The 6237-nt window shown below is 34.9% G+C and overlaps 1 pseudogene; it reads right to left on the bottom strand.

Annotated features, from left to right (window-relative positions):
• Positions 1-3277: 3277 nt before the first annotated feature.
• Positions 3278-4828, bottom strand: LOC143601488 (uncharacterized protein At3g06530 pseudogene; annotated as a pseudogene).
• Positions 4829-6237: the final 1409 nt, after the last annotated feature.

A 6237-nucleotide genomic window follows, 5' to 3' on the forward strand; every position in this document is an offset into this window, starting at 1 on the left:
CGAAGCAAAGTAGACGCACATGCAAAATGTCATAATAGAAAGCATTGGGTCAAAAAAGCACTACTCCTCACTCTTGAGCATTCCTCATAAGTCCAACACTCCATCTAACCGTTAGCACGCCCAGGAGAAGCACTGGACTGGGGGGGCTTGTAGGTGTATGGTACGTCAAACCCGGTATGACCTTTTATTTATTACATAATGTATTATGTTTATTACACTATGATTATTGTCTACTAATTAGGCCCATTGGGTTGGGGTTTGTGAAGGTAACCCCTAACCGGGCCTGGCCCAATTAAGGTTAGGGTTTCATGATAGTAGCCATGGAGTTCCTATATAAGGAGCCTTCATCACATTTGAAGGACCTTCTCTTGGACTCTTGGCTCCCAACATATTTTTTGTGTCTGTAAACATGAGGAAACTCTTAGCAGTCACCTCCACTCCCCCGCTTTTCTATGGCAGATCTCGAGCAACCGGAGAAGAAGATCAAGGCGGTGGTTCGTTCATCTCGAAGATCGGGGAACTTGGATATGGATCCGACCCGGATACATTCCTTGTTTCTTCAGGATCATTAAAACATAGAGAATAATTATGAGATCTGTAATGAAAACTAACCAACTGACCAAACGATGGATCCGATTTTGGTCACTCGCCGTTGCTGTTAGCCATGGCAGCTGATCAACATAAATGCTAGGTTTTGTGAGTGAATGGTTTGTGAGGGAGATTAGGAAAGATAGAGATGAAGAACATTGGGGTGATTAGGGGTTTTACAAAAAGTTTGATGATTTTAGAAGTTGAAAGGGTTATGACGAGGTTGGCTGGGCATAATTAGTGATCAACAACGGTAAGGGGGTGACGGTTTGCGAGGGAGAGGTGATGGAAGCTCATGTTGTTAGGTTTGTGGAGTGAGGGAGGGTTATAACTTATATGACATAACCCATTTAAGGTTTAGATAGATTCGGATTCATAGACCCACGAATACCCACGAATTTTAAGGATTGAATGAGAAGCCTTTATTTTGAAATCAAACAATCTGGTGGCTTTAGAGGGTGTGGGGGGGGGGAGGTGAGAGTGACACGTAGGATGTAATGGTAGACAATTATATAGATAGTTAGATTTCTATCAAAAGAATTATAATACCCTTTCATGTATGTATGTAGGACAACTGCAACTTCACATACGTAAAATGGGTCTATACCATTGGGTTGACTCAACCAAATCAGATTACATCCTAGTTAATTTTGAAAATATTTATATATTACATAATTATTATTTGGGTATATTTAAAAGACACAGAAATATATAAATTTTTTTTAAGTAAAGCAAAATAAGATGACATTTTGAAGGAAAAAGTATTTTAATGTAACAATAATTGGTCCAACCACTCTGCTGAACTAACGGTTCAACCGCCACTGTCTAGACTATCGGTTATGCCAACCGAATCAGCTAGGGGTGTGGTTCCAGCGCAACCGGTCGGTCTCTAACTTGTTCATAAATGTAACCGAAAACCTTAAGAAGAAAGTTCAGTGGAAATCAGTCACAACCATGAATAAAATGTCTCAAAAGTTACTTCAAGTTTACTTTCCGTTAGACTTGTCTCCATCTAGTTGAAGTAACAACCTTACAACAGAAATTCTAATACCGCCAATGATCTATCTAGTCAAACAGAGTTTTTATAATATCTATAAAGCAAAAAATGCGTATGTATAAAATGAAACATAATTGTTAACCAGACAACCCAAGCAACATGATCCACTGCTACGGTTCACAAGTAACGACATTGCTAGTAATCTTCTGTTTAATCGTAGTTTCAGTGTGCGCCGGATTCTAGTGGTGCTCTTACATCTGCACAAGATAGGGATTAGTCAACCTTAACAAATTATATCAAATAAATGTAGAATGAATCAATTCAAGGCCGCATAACATTAGAGTTTGCAATGCATAATTGAAGTAACTCAAACCGAAATGTAACAACTTACTTACTATAATATAATAGTACATAACAGAAATCAAAATTCTTGAAAACTGTAACTGTGTGTGTTAGTTAGTTAGTTGTTACATACCTACTAGTCTACTACTACTAGATTGGAAGGTCTAGGATGATCCGAATTGAAGTGAGAGTGTTGTTTAATTGCTCTGGTAATGTAATGTCTCTCTGAATTCACCCATCAACTTCACTCGTTCAAATAACAACTTCTCTATCTCATCTTCAACTTCAACTTCAACTTCAACTTCATCCTCCGTTAGGTGTTCATTTTCATGACTATGATCATCCATGTTGACTGATTGATTTTATTTTATTTTATTTGGGGGTTTAGGCTTTCTTTTCAGTTTTGGGAAAGTTAAATAAAGAAACACAAGCGTGCCCCTTGTACGCGTTCGTTCTTTTACACACCTATCTTCAACCAATTGTCCTAAATCCTAACCGCTCCCTCCAAACTCACTTGAAAGAAGTTAAATAATAATAATAATAATAATAATAATAATAATAATAATAATAATAATAGTTCGCTTGAAATCCCTTTTGTTCTATAGGAGGCAGCTCGATTGAATTTGTAAATGAATCAGGTTCAAGCTAGCTCAGCTCATGAGCAATCCTAAGTAGAAGATTTAAGGGGTGTTTTGGATTCCTTATTTTTAGAATAAGTTATAAATTATAAGTTACAATATTGTAACTTATCCACTTATATCCTGACACAATAAGCAATCCTATATGCCTTTTAACTTTTCAAAAAAGTTATAAGGGGGTGTTTGGTACAGAGAATGGAATTGTAGAGAAATGAAATAGAGAAATGGAATTGCAGAGAAAGGGAATTGGTCTGGAGAATGAGAATTGACTGTTCTGTTTGGTAGTATAGAGATTTCAGTAGAGAAATATAGCTGAGAATCATTTCTCTTGTTTGGTTCATAGAAAATAAACAGAGAATTATATCAACTTTATCATTAGCACAAGTATTTTTTTCATAACAAATATTTATTAAAAAATAAAAAACATATAAAAAGATGCATAAATTCCAACCAAAATATGCATTGATCAAACCAATTCACATACAAAACATAGTTTTTAAGCAAAAAACATCAACCATAGTTAAAACCAATTCACATACAAAACATACTTCAACCATACACAACTATCCCATTGAACCATCGGTATACAACTCGACCATCTCAATTTTCTCTTCTATTGTCAACGCAAGAAAAGAACGTCCTAGATCCACATCTTTACCAATCAAATGAGCTGCTTTGAACCGTTTTTTCGTAGTGATACCTGGTAAAGCTTTCATGATAAGGTAGAGCACACAAAATCATCTCCTCTGTGTTGTAAACATAGATCCTATAAATAAAAAATATATAAGCATGTGAATAGAAACATGTTCGCATACAAACTGTAACATACAAGAAACCTAAATATTCAAGATATAAAGTATGAATTATAAATTAAAATACATACTTGTGTCCGCAGAGCAGAAGGTAACATAAAATATCCTGAAAGCAACCGCAAATAAGAACTAATTGAAGCATTAATTTGGTTATTCTCTTCAATGCCCACCAGCTCTCTATCCAATTCTTTACTCTTATGTGCAAACACATCATTCTTGTAGTTCCCAAATCGTTCATCTTGGCTAACAAGAACCTCAAACCCTGAGAAATCAAGGCTCAAATCATTCAAAATTAGCAAAACATTGAATCTTCTGGTTTAACAAACAATTATCCAGTTATTCTCAAATTCTCGACATAAAAATTCCTGATAGCCTAAATTACATCAACAAGTGAAAACTTCAGCAATGGCATCATACTGATCTGCCACTTATCCATCATTTATTTGAGCTTATTCTTTAATGACAGACAAAAAAAAAGTTCATTTGCATCAATGGCTGAACCAAAAATCAGTTAGTCTGACTAATACATTGTTAAACTCTATAGTTCATCAACAATCTTTAGAATGTCTCAAACCAAAATTTACAACAGTAAAAAATCATGCTAAAAGCATGCTTTGAAACAAACTAGTCTATGATTGGCATTAATCAGTATTTCAGGCACTTTATCCAACCCATGTTTGATCATAATAACTAGAACAACCTACATCAACAGCTGGTCCAAAAACCTAAAAAATTAATTAAAAATTTGTTGAGATGAATTGCATATCTTCAGTTAAAACCTAATTTCCACTAAATTTAGCTTATTAAACTCCTGCTTTCAAGTGATTACGGTATCCTACAACATCTAAAACCGAACATATAATCTAAACTTATCATAAACTTCAACTACTAGCAACATAACCTTTAGTATCAAATCAACACAACAATATACATATCAACTTTTCAATAAAAAAAAAACCAATTTCAGCACCAAAAACACAAAGCGAGCAGCATGCTATTTGTATGAGTATCAATCAAAAGCATGAACTCAACAGGCTAAATAAAAATTTACAAGTTCTACATTCTAAATTGTTGAAAGAAATTGCATGTCTTCAGTTAAAACCTAAACTACACTAAATGTAGCTTATTAAACTCCTGCTTTCAAGTAATTACAATATCCTACAACATCTAAACCAGAACATATAATCTAACTTATCAAAAACTTCAATTACTAGCTGCATAACCTTTAGTATCAAATCAACACAACTAAATAAACAAGCAGCATACTATTCACACGAATATGAACCAATACCTGACAGCGCGAGGTTAAACAGAGCATCGATATCAATATCAGCTGCCTCCTTGGCATCGAACAGGATTGACGGACGAGTGAACGGCCGTTTGATAGGATCTGCATCGGCTGTAACAATTGACCTGATTGCTTGTAGCTGTGCGGTAATTGATGCCGCCATTGTAGGATGATTAACAGTGGATTCTAGTGAGCTAATTTAGGGTTTGTTGTTATGAATGAATTTGATAAACCCTAGAAGCTGAGTAGAGAGGTGGTTACCGACTTCAAATGAGATGACTTCAAATGAGGAAGCTGGTGATAGAAGTGAAAAGGAAGAGAATGGAAGTGAGAAATGAAACCTAGAGAAATGATTTCTCCGCTTTTTTTAGAGAAAAGAAACCAGGGAAATGGAAATGGTTTATTTCCATTTCTCACCTCTTTCTTTCGTAAACAAACAAGAGAATTGTTTCCATTTCCATTTCTCACCCCCCAATTTTCTGTACCAAACACCCCCTAAGTTACTAGACATAAGCAATCCCAAACACCGCCGAGTATAATGAACAAGAGTTATAATAGGGCAAGAAAAATGTTCAAATATTGTTGGCAGGCCGTCTTTAGGGAAGTGAACTCAACCTAAAGACTTTAAGCCCCTGCTTGAATAAGGCCTCCAATTTAAATCAAAGTTAGATAAAAAGAATATTAAAAGATGAAAATTAGTCTAATGTTAGGCAGAAAAATAAAAGATAGTAAATGATAAAAATGACACTTAACTTATTTGAAAAGAACACACAAACATGTTTTGCCTTGTAACAATAAAATTCAAAGAAAACCTCAATTCTCATTTGGTTTTAGACCTACAAAAGGTTCGGTCAGCCCTGATTGTTGGTTCTCTTCTCTTCTCATCTCCATATATGATTTTCTGGACTTGTCATCTCCTCTTGTTTGTTATTCAGTTGATATCTTATTCCATGAATTCACAAAATCACAACTACTTAACAATTCATGTTTAGATAATCTTATAAAACTAAATTGCATGTTAATGTTGTAACTTGTAAATGTTACTTTTATATTATTTTTCTTCTAGAACGGTTAATTCACATATTAAGGTCCACTCTTAAAATGTCCACTATGGACTGACTAGAATCCTCAACCATTTGAAACAAACAATTTGGCTGCATCTTGACACCGCTAGGAAACAAGTCTTTTTAATAAACCTTCTTATAACGATGATGCTACATGGATACAGCCTGCAAACATGAAGCAATTAACCATGTAGTGTTGCATCATCTACTTCAAATCCAAATATACATCGCCTGAAGTGTTATCAACAACCGTTGGTTTAAAACTAGGCAGTACATTTTAAATTACCAAAACTTCCGGGCATGGTTAAAACCAAACGGTAAATGATGGATGACTCATTAGGGATATTAAGGTAGCTAAAAACCCAATACATGTTTCATTCAAGTGTTTGGTCATATACATAAAAGATTAACCAGTTAAGCATAGACGTATATATCATGGAAATGAAACCGAGAGACACTTACGTTCTCTTGGAGCGGTTTGAGTTGTGTTTTGCGGTCATTGGTTGCG

Source organism: Bidens hawaiensis, unplaced genomic scaffold (genome assembly GCF_021521415.1).
Source record: "Bidens hawaiensis isolate Kalapana, Puna unplaced genomic scaffold, B.hawaiensis_p1.1 tig00056585_1, whole genome shotgun sequence".
Taxonomy (NCBI): Eukaryota; Viridiplantae; Streptophyta; class Magnoliopsida; order Asterales; family Asteraceae; genus Bidens; species Bidens hawaiensis.